This window comes from Odocoileus virginianus, unplaced genomic scaffold (assembly GCF_023699985.2).
Source record: "Odocoileus virginianus isolate 20LAN1187 ecotype Illinois unplaced genomic scaffold, Ovbor_1.2 Unplaced_Scaffold_15, whole genome shotgun sequence".
NCBI lineage: Eukaryota > Metazoa > Chordata > Mammalia > Artiodactyla > Cervidae > Odocoileus > Odocoileus virginianus.
Genome location: NW_027224277.1, coordinates 1,191,315 through 1,207,880, shown reverse-complemented (window position 1 = coordinate 1,207,880; position 16,566 = coordinate 1,191,315). Strand labels below are relative to the sequence as shown.

At 53.9% G+C, this 16,566-nt stretch overlaps 2 protein-coding genes across 2 annotated transcripts in view; one reads left to right on the top strand and one right to left on the bottom strand.

The window, feature by feature from the left end:
- Nucleotides 1-11,978, bottom strand: part of ST3GAL2 (ST3 beta-galactoside alpha-2,3-sialyltransferase 2) — a 50,962-nt gene extending 38,984 nt beyond the window's left edge. The window contains exon 1 of the mRNA XM_070462864.1: nucleotides 11,775-11,978. The gene's annotated coding sequence lies outside the window, so the exon portion shown is untranslated. The remainder of the gene's footprint in view (nucleotides 1-11,774) is intronic.
- Nucleotides 11,275-16,566, top strand: part of FCSK (fucose kinase) — a 33,877-nt gene continuing 28,585 nt past the window's right edge. The window contains exon 1 of the mRNA XM_070462847.1: nucleotides 11,275-11,329. The gene's annotated coding sequence lies outside the window, so the exon portion shown is untranslated. The remainder of the gene's footprint in view (nucleotides 11,330-16,566) is intronic.

The window sequence follows — 16,566 nt, the reverse complement described above, 5'->3', positions numbered from 1 at the left end:
GGCACTTCAGGAGCCAAGAAGACAGGGCGGGGCACGGCCCTGTCCAGCAGGAAGCGTCCCACTCACCCAGGAAGCGCAGAGGCCCTGGAGCTGCGTCCTTACAGGGTCTCAGCAGGAAACTCAAGGCAGGGTGGGCACTTCAGGAGCCAAGAAGACAGGGCGGGGCACGGCCCTGTCCAGCAGGAAGCGTCCCACTCACCCAAGAAGCGCAGAGGCCCTGGAGCTGCGTCCTGACAGGGTCTCAGCAGGAAACTCAAGGCAGGGTGGGCACTTCAGAAGCCAAGAAGACAGGGCAGGCGGGAGAGCATGGAGGCAGCTCCAGGGCTCGGGCAGGCCTAGTTGGGCCAAGGGAGCTGGCTGAACATGCAGAGTGAATGACCCGCTGAGCCCAGACAGAGGCCTGCATAACACCATCCACCACGTGGATGGCCCTAGGCCACCACGAGGAAGGGGCCATTGCCACGAGCCGCCTGTGTCTGCTCTGTATCTTGCAGTCCAGGGGATGCAGGACTTCCGTGGATGGGCAGCCAGGGCACGGGGGTTACAGCAGGGAGCTCCTCCCGTAAAGATGCCATTCCTATTGGAAAGAACCTCTGTCTGCAAGTTAGATAGGCGGCCTGGGTTCTTGGACTCAGTGCTTCTACCTAGTGGTTTGAGGATCTTAGGCAAATTTCTCAGCTCCCACTTCCCGATCTAAAAATGGAGCGACTCTGTGATTCTGAGTCCCAGTCTACATTCCAGCATTCAGTTTTTAACAAGGTAAGTGAATAAATGGCAACAAATCCTTGTAAGTTTGCCTACGGTGTGATTCTGACACACACACTTAGCTCTGCTTATTGCCTCAGTACACGATGCCCTTAGAATGGACGATAACCCCATCTCCCTTCGGAGAATCATCTCTTCCCAAACTTCCATCTCTGTGCCCAATCAGAGCACCAAATGCAGCCAGCCAGCTTCCCTGGCAGCTCAGATGGTAAAGAATCTGCCTGCAGTGCAGGAGACCTGGGTTCGATTCCTGGGTGGGAAGATCCCCTGGAGGAGGGCATGGCAACCCACTCCAGTATTCCTGCCTGGAGAATCCCATGGACAGAGGAGCCTGGCGGGCTACAGTCCATGGGGTCACAAGAGTCAGACACCACTCAGGGACTAAGCACAGCTCAGTTCTTGATCCAGGGCTAGGGGAGGGCCCCGATTCCAAGTGAACCCCGGAGTCCCGCAGCAGTCCTGGGCTGGGATGCTCAGAAGGCAGAGGCCTGCACTGCTGGCAGACACCTACCACGTGGGGGGTGAGGAAGGTGTCCTGACGGAGAAGGCAGGGTGAGGCGGCTATTGTTTGAGCTTTTCCCTTCCCTGCATGTGGCCAGCCATTCCCTCAGGTATGAGTCAACCAGTTCCCTTTTATCAAAGCACTTTTAGAGCTGGCTTTCGGCTGCTGTAATGAAGAAGTCCAACTGATACAATCTTGCACACATGTACAACTATTTTCCACTTAATTTAAAAGAATTTTTAAAAACCACTACAGTATCACTTGCCACGTAGTGCAAAAGGGCTGCCCTGAACCTGGCCCTGAAACCCTGCCCTTCATAAGTCCATCCAGCTGAGGGGCCCTCAGGCACAGAGGGATTCTGGGTTCCCAGGGGTGACTCTGGGAACTCCCTGGCCAGGACCCACACCCTTCTCCAGCTGAGGACACTGCCCGGATGCACAGATGGTGGGAAAGCCAGTGATGTATGTAGTCTTTCCGTGTGGCCTGGGGTCAGGACTCACAGCCAAAGTCCCGCAACCACGAGCAAGACTGGAGGGGAGGGTGCTACCCGGCTGCGCCCTGACCCGGTTGAAGTGATCAGGGCAAGAGAAGACCACCTGGACACAGACTCCAACGGGGAGTCGGGACCCTTGGCGCCATTCCTTGTCTGGCAATGGATTTGAGGGAAAAAAACCTTTCCAAATCTGTTTCTCAACCTGTTAAAGAGTCATGTCTGACTTTTCCAAATGCTGCCAGACACTACCCTGAGTTCTATCCATCTATCTCACTCATTTCTAGCAGCCACCTCTCTGATGAGATACCTTGCATGTACCCAACAGTACCTCAAACTCACCCTACTCACAATGCCAAACTCACCCACACTTTAAGCTCCCAAAACCTGAGCTTCCCTCTGTATTCCCATTGTCAGCAAAGGGGCATCATCATCTGACCCTGAAACCTGGGAGTCATCTATGCCCCCTCCTTCCTTCAACCTCTTTCAGCCAACCTATTACAAAGTCCATCTGAGGTTTCCCACCTAAATCTCTCCCTTTCCTACTCTCCTCCACGTCTGCCACTCCCTCTCTAGCGAAGCACTGCCATCATCCACCTACAGCAGCCCCTGAGCTGCCAAAGCCCCAAATCTACTCAGGAGACCTCCCTCCCACCAATTCAGTTTCCAGAGAGGCCAGATGATCTTCCCAAATGCAAATTCCGTCAGATCCCCATTTCTGTTCCTCTCAGAGAAAGAACCAAACCTCCCAAAGCTCTGGGGCAAAGGCGGGGCTACCTCAAGACCCCACGGCCTGGCTGGTGGAGCTGGGGGTAACCCTGAGGCCAACATGGACCAGGCAGGTCTAGGAGTGGCTGCTCAGTCCAGAGCCCTGGCCACCCCCAGGTTCTCCCATCCCAGGCTGACTTGGAACTAGCTCAGCCTTCTAGGACTGACCCCTCCCCCAGTGCAGGCTTCATCTAACCCCAGATGGAAATGGGAGCTGGAGGCCAGGCAGGGGAAGCCCAGCTGGGCTGCAGCCAGGGGCGGTATGTGTCAGGAAGGGCCACAATAGCCTGTCAGTATCTGCAGCCATCAGAAAGGAGGCAGCTGGCGGGAGGATAAACCTCGAGGAGTCTATCTCTTCCCTCTTATCAGACTGACCCTTGGCAGCCTTGCAGCCCGCGGAGAACAAACAGTCATTAACAGCCCTGCCCACACTCAGCGCACAACCCGGTGCGACCAGCCCAGCCCGGGGAGCCAGGGCCTCTCTTCCTGCCAGGCAGTCTCCGGGGTCCGCCGCCTGTCGGCCAGCCCGCCCATCCTGCCCCTCCTTCCTGGGCAATGAAACCCTACGCTCAGCCCACCCTGGCCTCCCCCGGCCCATGGTCCCCTGGCCTTTCAGGTCAGGCCTCTGTGTCATGCTATATGTGGCTTGGCCTCACCGCGTCCTCTGCTCTCCTAAAAACCTTTAGGAGGTCTTTTTGCCCCACCCCCCTTTCCAGGAGAGTTCTCAACCCTCAGTAGGCCCACCCAGAGCCTGCGCTACCGACCCGGCATATCCCGTCTTCAGCATGTGATCCAACCCCCAAGCTGGCTTTGGGGGCAAATTCTCACTAAAGCAGAGCCCAAGGCAGAAGGAGGTGAGGGGACTGGGAGCAGAGAGAAACAGAAAGCCTATACACAGTCACTCCAAAGCCTAACCAATGGCCAGCATAGGAAGAGATGGATGTGATGAAAGACTGGAGGGGTTTTTCTCTGCCTGAGCCCAGGACAGAGGCAGAGCAATGTTTGGGAAGGGGGATGAGGACAATGGGAGGCAGGGGGCAGCTCCCTTGGCTGCAGGAGCCCAAGTTCTCCAGAGAGGACAGAGAAGGCTGGGAGATGTTCAATACGTCCAACTGGTTAGCAGAAAGGTCGGAACAATTCTCAGCGACCCCTGGACCCTGTGGTGGTATCCTGGGGGCCCAGCAGTATCCCCCTCGCAGGATATGGTGCTCCTCTATTTGGCCTGCTGGATGATTTAACAGCAAATCCATGAACAAATCTTTAAATTCTGTATTTACAGATGAGGGGACTCCCTGGGTCACACAGCACCCATTTCACAGCATCCTCCTAAGGAAGCGCCAATGCTGGCTTCCCTTCATTGGAAGAGCTTGAACAGAGTATCCTGCTGCTGTTTAGTTTCTAAGCTGAGTCCAACTCTGCGACTCCACAGACTATAGCCCACCAGGCTCCTCTGTCCATGAGATTTCCCACCCAAGAACACCAGAATGGGTCGCCATTTACTTCCCCAGGGAATCTTCCTGATTCAGGGATCAAACCAACATCTCCTGCATTGGCGGGCAGATTCTTCACTGCTGAGTCACCTGGGGAGCCCGCAACAGGAGTCCCCGGGACTCTCCTAACCCCTTTCAACTTTTCCTGTCTCCCCCTACCTGTGACACTTGGGGTCTCCTCCTGAGCCATGCCGGAGGACCCAGGAACCGGCCAGAAGCTACACAGGTGTGGGCCCGGGGAGATAGCAAGCCCTCTGGGACAGGATGGCCAACTGCTGGAAAGCCCCTTGCGGCTGGCTGCCTGGGCCTCAGATGGCTCCCGAGAAAACCCGAGAGAGACAGGACCAGGCTCCCGCCCCTCCCAGGCTTTCCGGCACAGCCTCAGTCCCTCTGGCTGCGGCCTGCTCGCTTGCTCGGGCAGAGCACGCAGCACAGGGGCCACAGAGACTTTCATTTCCTCCCGACTCTGGCTCCACCAGCATCAAACCATGAGTATTTTGTTTTCAACTGAACTTGACAGTTGGGGGGAACTCTACTCAAAGGTCAGGGAGAGTCCCTTGAAAACCCAAAGGGATCCTCCCCACAAAGAAGGAAGAAGGTAGTAACTATGCATGGTAACAGATCGTTAACTAATTTGTAGACATTTCGCAGAGTATACAAGTGTGGAATCGTTATGTTGTACACCTGAAACTAATATAATGTTATATGTCAATTATATGTCAATTTAAAAAAAGGAGGAAGGAGGGAGAGAGAGTGGAGGAGCAGGGTGGGGCTGTGGGGTGACAGGGCAGGGAGGAGGACGCCACACTCCAGCCCTCAATTCCCTCCCTTGTTCCTCTTCCTACAATCCACCTCTCAACTTCCCCTTTCACTACCCACACCGCCCCCTCCAAATTCCTTTAAACCACACAGAAAACTTGTTGATTTTTTCCCTCATCAGAGCAGTCCCCTCTAGACCAATTAGCGATTTGCATTTGTTGCTGATTTTCTCCCTCAGAAGGCTGCAGACCTGCCCAGCCCGGGGAGTGCTGCTGGCCCTCTGTGCGGGGACTTCACAGCTGGAGGGTTCAGAGGGAAGGGGCAAGGACTGCTCTCTGGGGTCTCTGGGTCATGCCCTGACCCCTCAGGGTCTCCTCTGTCCCCCAAGCCCCCTTTCGGGAGCAGGATGGGCCTCGCACCTCAACTGTACACAAGCAGAGCTGCTTTCTGTGTCCCCCTCCTGCTTCCCACCCTGAGCCTGAAGAAGGGGAGAAAAGGAAAAAGGATGCTAACGGGCAAACGTGATCAAACCAGGAAGAGATGCCCCTCCAGGCAGGAGAAGCCTGTGCTACCCGCTCCCCCCAACCTCAGCAGCCAGTGGGGGGATGCCAATCAACCTCTTTCCCTCTCTGAGCTTCCTCATTTGCAGTCACATCCCCCTTAAGGAAGAAGGCATTTGAGGATGTTTTTCAACATCTGATAGCAGAACTGTTGTTTTGTTTTAATATGATTATTTCACAACACAAATTTAGCACTGACAGCAAAATAAAGAAAAATTACATTTGTCTCTAGATTTCTCTTGTTCCTAGTTCACCTTATTGTACACGGGTAGCAGGCAGTGCGTTCATATCATGCATGGCAAAATATCACATCCACTATGGCTCATTCATGTTGAGGTCTGACAGAAAACAGCAAAATTTTGTAAAGTAATTATCCTTCAATAAAAAATAATTAAAAAAAAAAACACACTCATTTGAATGCTAACAGCTATAACTGAGGGGGACAGTCCTCTTCACCCCAGGAAGATGATCCTCTCTGAAAACCTGCAGGGATAAGTGCCCTTCAGCATCACTCCTCCTGCCCCACCTCACAGAGAACCCTGCTCCCTTCCTCACTTTCTTTTTATGTAGTTATTTAATTTTTTGGCTGAGTGGCATGTGGGATCTTAGTTCCTCAACCAGAGATCGAACCCGAGCCCCCTGCAGTGGAATCTTAACCACTGAACCACCGGGGAAGTCCTCCTCCCATTCCTGCAGTAGGAAACCTCTCCAGTGCTCAGCTACAAAGTTGGGGTGGCCCAAAGCCCAGCCTATGCCCTGGAGCCTTAGGAGAGGTCTGCAATGGCAACGTGCAAGTGTGACTGACAATACGCTGTAATTACAATCATGATTTATAAATAAGCACCAAGAGGTGCCCCAGAATGGCTGCTTAGGGACGCACACAGGCGTCCCTGGTGAGCCCAGCATAACTGAAGGAAATGACTGTTTTCCTCAGATAGCAGGCACAGTTCACATCCCCTACATGCAAAATGTCATTTGCAGATATCTGCCCTAATAATTCGGAGAAGGCAATGGCAACCCCTCCAGTACTCTTGCCTGGAAAATCCCATGGACAGAGGAGCCTGGTAGGCTGCAGTCCACGGGGTCTCGAAGAGTCGGACACGACTGAGCGACTTCACTTTCACTTTTCACTTTCATGCATTGGAGAAGGAAATGGCAACCCACTCCAGTGTTCTTGCCTGGAGAATCCCAGGGACAGAGGAGCCTGGTGGGCTGCCGTCTATGGGGTCACACAGAGTCGGACATGACTGAAGCGACTTAGCAGCAGCAGCAGCCCTAATAGTGAGAACTTGTTGCTAAAGAAAAGGAGGGAAAATCTAAAACCGAGGTCCCCAAAGAGCTGGGCCAGCTCCTGGAGTGGGTAAGGGCTCAGATATTGGGACAACACAGTGGGGGAAAGTTGGGGCACGGAAACTGAGAGCGTGGAAGGGGGAGGAAGGAGAAGGCCACCCTCGGCGGAAGTGGAGAGACAAGAAGAGATGCGGGCATGCTGAGCATGGACCACAAAGCCCCAGTTGCTTTCAGAATGAACCGGGCCCCTGAGGCTGTGGGGCCCCACCCCCTCAGGGCTGAGGCCCCAAACCTCAGGCAGGCAGCGTGGAGTCCAGAGTAACAAGCTAACCAGGCTTCCAGGAGCGCTGTCAGCATCCTGTACACAGCTCCTCCAAAGCAAGGATGCTTCATCTCCTGCAAACTCCTCCTCCTCCTGACTGCCCCACTTCAGCTAAAGGACCTGACCTCATCACCCAGGCAAGGAAGTGTCTAACCCCAGCCAACTGACTGTCTGTTCCAGAAGATATCTACTTTCATAGTTCTCTAGAATCAGTCCCTTCTTTCCATTTTCACTGCCAAGTTCCAGTCTTCATTACTTCTCACCTGGACCCTAACTAGTTTTCCATTTCCTCCCTCCCTTCTTTCCTCGTCCCCTTATGACCCAGCCATACCCTGCTGCCAGCCTGCCCTCTGCCTGCTCAGAAACTTGTCGGAACCAAGCCCTCTTTCTGCTATCTGCTGAGTCAAGTCCTCACTGAACACTGTGCTGGACTGATCTCTTGCAATCTCTACTGCCTCTTCTTCTGGGGACTCCAACTTTTTGATACAGTTTGGGGGGACTGCCTACTGTGTCACCAGCCCTTCCCTGGCCAAGGGAGGAGGCATGGCCCAGTCTGGGCCAACCAGACATCTCCTCCCTGGGATATGACTCCCAACCTATGGTGACAAAATCCCAGAGCACAGCTGGAACAGAGTTATCCTGGCCACAGTGGTACCCTGAAGAGGCTGGCCTTTGGCTCCTGACATACCTACTCCAAGACCCTGGAGGGGGACTTCCCAGGTGGTCCAGTGGTTAGGAATCTGCCTGCCAATGCAGGGGACACGGGTTTGATCTCTGGTCTGGGAAGATTCCACACGCCACAGAGCAACCAAGCCCATGCACCACAGCTACTGAAGCCCGCATGCCCGACAGCCTGTTCTCCACAACAAGAGAAGCCACTGCAGCGAGAAGCCTGTGCACCACAACCGGAGAGCAGCCCCGCTCTCTGCAACTAGAGAAAGCCTGCATGCAGCAACAGAGATCCAGCACAACCAAATATAAAATAAATATATAATTTCTTAAAAACCTATTTAGAAAAAAAAAAAGACAAATAATTGCTTTTGAAAAAGACCCTGGAGGGGACTTGGGTCTCGAGTCATTCCTCAGATTCTAGGAGTTCCCACAGCCTTCCAATGAAGTCCTTTCCTACCAAAGTCAGCCAAGGTGTTGCTTGTAACCAAACTTCTTTTTAAAATACCTCTCCTATGCTCCAACCAAAAGCGAAAATTCCCTGAAAGCGCTGTTATGGTCTCTCCTTCCCCTGTTGACCAGTACACTCCCTGGCCTGCAGGCACTGTTGGAACTCTGCCTTCCCCTTCAGGGCCCAACCCAGAGTCCTCTTTTGAGCCTTCTTTGGGGATGACCTCTCCTCCTCTAAAACCACAAGTCCCTGGCTGCCCCTTCTGCCTCCCACTGCGGACATCGGAGTAGCTGTCTTATCCCGATCCCAGTGGACAGGGACTTGGTCATCTTGTCCTCCGCAACACCTGGTAGAGTTCCAGACTCAATAAATTCACTAGGCTTTGTGGGCAGACAACTCAAAGGTCAATTACAAACTCAAAGGTTTTCTGAGCAAGACAGACAGTGAGTGACAAAGAGCACGGGGTCAGAAGACCCCATTTGGCTTCCACATCTTCCACTTACCGGCTGAGTTTATAGGCAAGTCTCATAAGTTCTGTAAGCCTCAGTTCTTCCTCTGTGAAAGAGTGACAATAATGCTACCTCTGCAACGCTACTGTGAGAATGTAACGAGCGGACATGCACGCACATCCAGCCCGGCGACTGGCTAAGAGAAACCACTCAGGGAACAGCAGCCGTCGCTCCAGCTGCCCACAGCTCCTGGGTTAGCAGGTGCTCTTTCAGCAGACTGAAATCATGAGCCCTGGGCCTGTTGTGTGACCCACAGAGCATCTCTGTTTCTTAGTAACCCCACCTGGGCGTACCTCTGCCTTATAAACCCCTGAAAAACAGGTGAACAAATGCATGGCGGAGATAAGGCACAATGTATGGGGCTCCTCCTGTTTGTCTCAATCAGAGAGTCCTGGGCACCCTGTCCAGTGTGCAGCCATGGCCAGCCAACCCGCTCAGTCTGAGGGGCGGGGCAGAGGAGCGCCTGGTTCAGTGTCTGCTTCCCCATGTCCTCGCAGCTACCCCTTTTCCAAAGCCCTGGTGCCTGAACGTCCTACTTTGTGGGGGGGTCCTTCCTTCAAATGGCCACAGTGCAGTGTCTGCTATGTAGTTACGGGGGACTGGGAGCTCAGGCCCTACAAGTCACCCCGACCATTAATCTAGCCCACACTGGAAAGCATGGGAATGGAAGGAAAAGACCAATCCAGGGAAGCTGCCAGAACAGTCCTGGGTGGGGAAACAAGGTGGGAGGCAGCCTCCTGAAGACCTTACATGGGCCTGAATTAATCACCCAGGCAACTCTCATGGCCCCAAACCAGTGGTTCTCAAGTGCTATGGTCAGGAAGCCGGACAGAAATAAAATCTCAGGCCACACCCAGACTGCCTGAATCAGAAACGTCTGGGAGTGGGGCCCAGCAAACTGCGCTTTACACAGCTCTTCAGGGGGATTACTGAACATCTACTCTGTGCCAAGGACCGAGCTGTGGGGTGATATTTCAGAAACAAGGACACATCTGAAGAACTTCCACAGTCTAACAGCCGGCGGGGGGCAGGGGGCTCAAAATCAAGTACACAATACACAAGGCAGGATGGGGTATAGAACAAGGCAAAGGAATCAGCTTCTCACCCCTCTTGCCAGCTCCTCCTCCCTCCGCCAGCTCTTCTCTTTCCATGTTGGCAAGGGGGAATTCCAATTCAAGGAAACCCGCCCCCCACCCCAGGCTTCTCTTTGAGACTCCTCATAACTGCAGGTAGTTTTCAAAATAAGAGTGATCCTCACCCTGAGGCATCGTTCAGGTCCAGAGGTTTGGCTTGTGGGGAAACGGACCATGAGGCCACAACCAGTGGTTCTTAGCAGCTGAGAAATTGACCCCATGTGGGGTCTGGGCTCGGAAAGTTCCTAGAGGGCTGTGAGCATGCCACAGCACATCATGGCACTGCACTCCCGTGCAGGGTCACTCCCACAGGCCCCTGGCAAGCTCACATGGTGAGCGCAGATGCAGACATAAACACGCACACAGACAGCTGGCCCCCTGGCCTCCCTGCCTCCATTCTCAAATTACAGGGTTAAAGATGTCCTATTCACAGCCAAAGGGGAGGGATGAGAGAGGGGGTGCTGAAGCAGGGAACCATCTGGTTCAGATCAAGATTGCTCATTTAAGACCCCAACGGAACTCCCAGAGCCTGCCTTCATGATGGCTCATAGATTTCCCTCCCTCCCCCAACTTCCCACTGGGAAACTGAAAACTGGGCTAGGAAGGGATGACCCATAGGCAAATCTGCCGAAGGAAGATAAAACAAAACTAAACCAAAAAAACACAAAACTGATACAGGCAAGTCTCCACCACCTCTCTGAGCCCTGGCTCCCTCTTTCCTTCAAACCCTGAATACCACGAATAAACTTGAGATCACCACCTACAGTCACTACATCTTCCTCCACGAAGAGCTCAGGAGGCACCTAGCAGGCATCCTTCCTTTTGCCGGCAACCATCTCCAAAGTTAGCAGCAGAAGCAAGATGAGGGTTAGGGGTGTGGTCTCCCAGACTTCTCTTATGCCGCCATCTCCACCAATGTGGGAGGTTCCCTCCATCTCTGAGAGATGGTGGAGTCCACCACGCATAACGAGAGGAAGAAATGACCAACCAGCTTCCAGACAACTGTCCCAAAGACAAGATGGGAGTGTGCATCACTGGCTAGGACTGACTGACGCAGGGACTCCAGAGTGCCCTGAGCCCCCTCAGCAGCTTTAGCTGAAAGAGGCTGCCACTCCCTTCCCACCACCAGCACCTCTCTCCTTTCCCCCCAACACCACCGGAGACTCTGTTCTTCAGTGTTTCACTGTAGCTGTAAAGCAAGAGGCAAGATGGGAGACGGATGCAGTTGGCAAGAAATAGAAATCAAATGGCTAACTTGAGTAAACGAGTGATGGGTGGGGGGACTCTACAGGCAAAGGAGGCCAGAAATTAAATACAGGAAGGAGGAGGGGGAAACAAGTGGGAGAACGCCAAAAGGGAGACTAAACCGAGCTCAGCGCGGAGCTGCGGCAGGCAACTGGGAAGTTTGGTCCAGTCACAGAGGAATGACTGGAGGGGAGAAATGCCTCTTTCATGCCAAGGCAAGGGCTCAGACCAGCCCGACAGGGCTGGGGCATGGACTTGGCCAAGTTCCTGGTTCACTGTGCCAAGCCTTGGTTTCTCCGAAGTGGGAAGGAGGTCAGGCTGTTAGGTCTCATCAGAGAGAACTGGGCCACTGTGGATGGCTTCGGGGCAGTGCCAGGTAGGGAAAAGAGGAGAGAGCTGCTGATGGTGCAAAGGCAGCCTGTGGCCAGGAGGAACGGAGCCGGGGTCCCCAAGGGGTGCACAGGCCAGAAGCGCGCGCGCGGGGCTGGGGGTGCGAACTAGTCAGTGGGCTGAAGTCGGGACTGGGGCACGGAGCGCTTCTCGCGCTGGGCTGGGGGGGCCTGGGGACTGTCACCACGGGGTGGAAGAGCCGCGCGTGGGAACGGCTGGAGGTGCAGGAGCAGAAGGCGGGCAACCGGGAGGGAGGCCAGGGTAAGAGGACCACCGGCCCCACGGCGGAGCCCAGCGCCCCAACCCAGGGGAAGTTAACGGGGTGGACCGGGAGGGTCTGGGCCGCTGGTCGAGCCAGCTGCCCGAGAGGAGGGGGTTCGTGGCAGCGAGGGGCCCGGGGCGCCTCACATCCCGCCTGCCCGCCCGCGCACCTCAGTCAGCTCCGGGCGCCGCGCGGGCCATGCTCGCCGCTGCCGCCGCCGCCGCCGTCGCCGCCGGTGCAGAGAAAGCCGCCGCCGCAGCCAGCGTCCGGACCCGTTAGCTCAGCGGCTCCCCAGTCCGCCCGCAGCGGGCCAGTCCCGCCCTTGCCCGCCCGGAGCGAGCCGCCGCCGCCGCCGCCGCCGCCGCCGCCTCAACCCGGCCCCTCCCCCCACCCAGGCTGACTGGAAGGGAAGGGTGGGGGCGGGGGGCGGGGGGCGAGGGCCCCCTCCCCACTCACATCCTCCAACCCTGCCCCACCCCCTCCCCCGCTCGCCTAGTCATCCTGGGAAATGGAGTCCAGCGCGCGCCGCGCCGCCAGGAGAGCCCGGCACGCGGAACTACTACTCCCAGAAGACAGCGCGCCAGCCCGCGCGCTTGTGGGCTTTGTAGTCCCCCGGGGGCTCGGGACGTCTACAGCGCGGGTGGGGAGGGGGATGGGAGGTTTCCACTCCCGTGAGGCCGGGGTACCGACGGCGGAGACAGGATGTGGGGTCTGCGACGCGCTGTGCCGGGGCTAAATACCTGGACCTCGATGCGGGCGCCCAGCAGTGGAGGATGCCTCTCAAACGGCTGTGGTCTGCTGCAGCCGTGCAGGGCTGCAGGCGAAGCCTCTAGCCCGAGAGCCTCACGCTGGGGACGGTTACCATTCGCGCGGAAAGAGCCTTGACCTGAGGCTAGCTTGGCTTCCTGCCCGGGCTCCTCAAGCCGGAGCTGTGGTGAGGCCGCTGCGCCCAGGCGGGAGAAAAGAGATCACCCCACGTGGGCGTGGGGTTTTCCCTACCTGGAAAAGGGGGGCCGAGTGTCTCTCGGTTTCCTGGAGCGCTCACCCCCCTGGGGACCTTCTATTGATAATTCCAGCCCCACCCACTCTCTTTCTAGCTGACGCCCTTAGGTCCCAACTGTTTAGGGCAAAGTATTACTCATTTTAAATATTTTTCTATGTCTTCTCTTAGCACGTGCTTTTCCCAGTTTCCAGATCTACCTCAAATTGTTAATGAAACGCCCGGTTGCCCTCCAAGCTTTATCCCTTCTGGCAGAGGGAGGCCTGTAAGTCGCTGGTTCTCTAACAGGCGTCTATCAGATTCTCCTGGAGAGTTTGTTTAAACATAGCTGACCGATACCCCTCCCGTTGCTGTTGCTTTAATTCCAGGGTGGCTCTGAGAGTTTTCCTTTCTAACACGTCGTCAGCAGAGGCTGGTTTGAGGAACCACTTTGAGAACCCCGCCCATTGGCGTTTGTTGGCTAGAGTTCTGGCATTGTCCTTCAAGGACAAGCCTGCTGTGGGATAATATGAGCCTCAGAAAAGTCAGGCCATAGAAAGTGGGGTTTCAGGCTAGTTTAGCACAAAAAAGTTCTTTTTAATTTAAATAAATCAATCAGTTGATGCAGTAAAAGGAAAATACTATATGAACCTGAGGGCTTCTCTCATAGCTCAGTTGGTAAAGAATCCTCCTGCAATGCATGAGACCCTGGTTCGATTCCTGGGTCGGGAAGATCTCCTAGAGAAGGGCTACCCAATCTAGTATTCTTGGACTTTCATGTGGCTTAGCTGGTAAAGAATCCACCTGCAGTGCGGGAGACCTGGATTTGATCCCTGGGTTGGGAAGATCCCCTGGAGAAGGGAAAGGCTACCCACTCCAGTATTCTGGTCTGGAGAATTCCATGGACTGTATAATCCATGGGGTCGCAAAGAGTCAGACATGACTGAGTGACTTTCACTTTCCACATGAGCCTGAAAGATGTCCCAGTCCTTAGCCCTTAGCATTCTCTTCAAAGCTGGTAAGGTTTTCTGTTTCAAAGGGGAGCTTGTTGGGTGTGGTGCTACTCCCCAGACTATGGGGTTGAGATCTCAAACCTCTAGGATAGGGTCAGCTCCGTAGAATCCTCTGCTTCCAGGTGTTCTATGACCTATAACAGGCTGGAGGATTGAGAGGTGAGAAGGTGGATTCTTGACTTGTCAGGTATCTGAAAGTGACTCTCACACCACACCTACCTGGGTAGACCCTTAACCACCTGCTATCCTGATGTTCTGGGAGCTTTAGAACTCCAAGGGGAAACTTGGTCACCTTCACCCTCTGGCACGATCTCAGACCCTTTCAGCTGTGAGATGATCAAGTTCTCTGCTCCACCAAACTCTAACCAGGCTCCTGCAGGCCCTCTTCTCCAGTATGTCTCAACCTTGGCCTATAAAAACTATACTATTGGTTAGGACTCCGTTGGTCCACTGCAGTTCAATCCCTAGTCAGGGAACTAAGATCACACCCCACATGCCACACAGCACAGCCACAAAACCACCCCTGCAAAACCAAAGAACTGTACTCTCAACACAGATGACTTTAGCCACCCTCCTCCTTGGTAGCTCAGACAGTAAAGAATCTGCCTGCAGTGCAGGAGACCAGGGTTCGATCCCTGGGTTGAGAAGATCCCCTGGAGAAGGGAATGGCTACCCACTCCAGTATTCTTGCCTGGAGAATTCCATGGACAGAGGAGCCTGATTTGCAGGCTACAGTCCATGGGGTCACAGAGAGTTGGACATGACTGACGACTGAGCGACTGAGCGACTAACACACACAACCTCCCCCACCACCACGTTAAAAGACTTAAACACAGTAACATAGTTTCTAACATCTCAAGGCCGCATCCCTGGGATGACTCTATCCCCCCTTTAAAGTGCCTGCCTGATAAAGCTCAAAAATTTACTGTTTATTCTAGGCAATGCCAGTTGTAATCACCCCCCACCCCTTCTTAGAGCATTCACTAAAAAGGCTTACAGTTGTGACTTCTTCCTTTCCCTTTAAGGTGCGCATTAAATGTATATGTGTTACCTGTCTTTCTCAAGGACCTGAAAGCCATGCCTTTGGAATATCATCACTGGACAGAATAGGGCCTCTGTGGGAGGGTAGAATCCTAACTTCAGTGCTTGCCAGCTAACAGATACAGCTGACCTAATCAGCGTGTACACTGACCCACCCTTTGTAGTTTTCACTTCTCTGCTCACCTCCCTCCACACTTTCTCATTCTCCCTGTAAAGCGCCCAGTCACCTCTGTGTAAATGCAAGTTGCAGTGTATATCGATAATATATTGGTTAAAATCTGTCCTTACCACTTTAGTTCCTGCTTTGTTTATTTGTCAGTTATTAAGATTTTTTGTTAGTTAGCTATTAAGATGTTTTTATCTTTGACAAAATGGATATGAGTGGTGGACCCTGGGGCCCCAGGCTCCAGCCTTCCTCCCATCCACCAAAGGCCAAAGGGTGAGTTATCACTAGGTCCTTGGGCACGTAGCCCAGAGGATGCCAGGGGTGTCAGACCCTGACTAATGTTGACCCCTCTGTTGAATCCTTGAATGCTTTTCTGTTTTTTACTTTTTGATTTGTGTCCCTGTCACAGACCATAGTGCTTGTGTGCTCCGTCGTGTCTGATTCTCTGTGACCTCATGGGCTGTACGTGGCCTGCCAGGCTACTCGGTCCATGGATTCTCCAGGCAAGAATACTGGTAGTGGGTTGCCATTTCCTACTCAGGGGATCTTCCCAACCCAGGGATCGAACCTGCATCTCTTGCATCTCCTGCATTGGCAGGCAGATTCTTAACCACTGGGCCACCTGGGAAGCCTGTCACAGACTACAGGGGGCTCAGTAATCCACATACAACTCCATGCTCTGCCCCTAAGACCAGCTGCCAGGCCCTTCCTGTAAGGACTTTGCATCTGTAATGGCGACTTTCCCTCGCGGGCAGAAGGGAATGAGTCTTTTTGAGTTTACACCCATCACCCAAATGTCTGTTGGCAGATTACCTGGGGAGAATTACGATGTCATTTCATGGGCAAGAGAACCTCTCTATCCCTCAACTCCAACAGGAGCTCCCATCAGCACCCAGCCACCTCCCAGTTAGACATCAGATTGGTTTTTACCCATTTCCTCTTGCAGGTTGTGTTTTCCTGTCCTCTCCACCCATCCAAATTCTGCCTGACTCTTCAAAGTCTGCCTTGAGTTCTTCCGCCTCAGGGTTCTCCCCAGCTGCCTCAGCTGCGCAGCCACCATGAACGGCACCCCTGGTGCAGCACTTGAATTTGCTTTATTGACTTAAAAGCCTACCTTTGCTGGTGAGCGTCCACAGCAAGGGAAGCAGTGGGACAGGAGGTGGGCGAGAAGAGGAGCCATCGTTGGCTTTGGAGGCAAACTGCTCCTAAGTAGCAGGATGCAAAGAGGAGGTGCCTCCCCCCCCCCCCACTTTCTGGCTGGCCTGGTGGTGGCAGCTCCCACTCCTAACGGTCTGCGTGACCCAGAGCGAACGACGCAGTTCTGTGATCTGTAAAATGGCAGTAACAACAGAATGGCCACAATAACACACCCTTCTTGTAGAGTCGTCATAAAGAGTAAATGAAGAAAAAAAAACATACAATGATGCTGGGTAAAAAGACTGTCAAAAAGAAATCAGGTCAATCTGTATATTTAACGTGATCACAGTACAAATACCAGCAGCATTTGTCTTGTTTTTTTGGAGAGGGAGGAAGAGGAACAGGTCAGTTTATTTTAAAAATTCATTTGGAGGGCTTCCCTGGTAGTCCAGTGGGCAAGAATCTGCTTTGCAATGCAGGGGACACTGATTAGATTCCACATGTGGAGCTAAGCTCCAGCTCCACAACTACTAAGTCAGCACACTAGAGCCCGCAAGCCACAGCTCCTGAAACGCCCGTGCCTGAGAAAAAACCACTGCGGTGAGGAGCCCGAGCGCTGCAATAA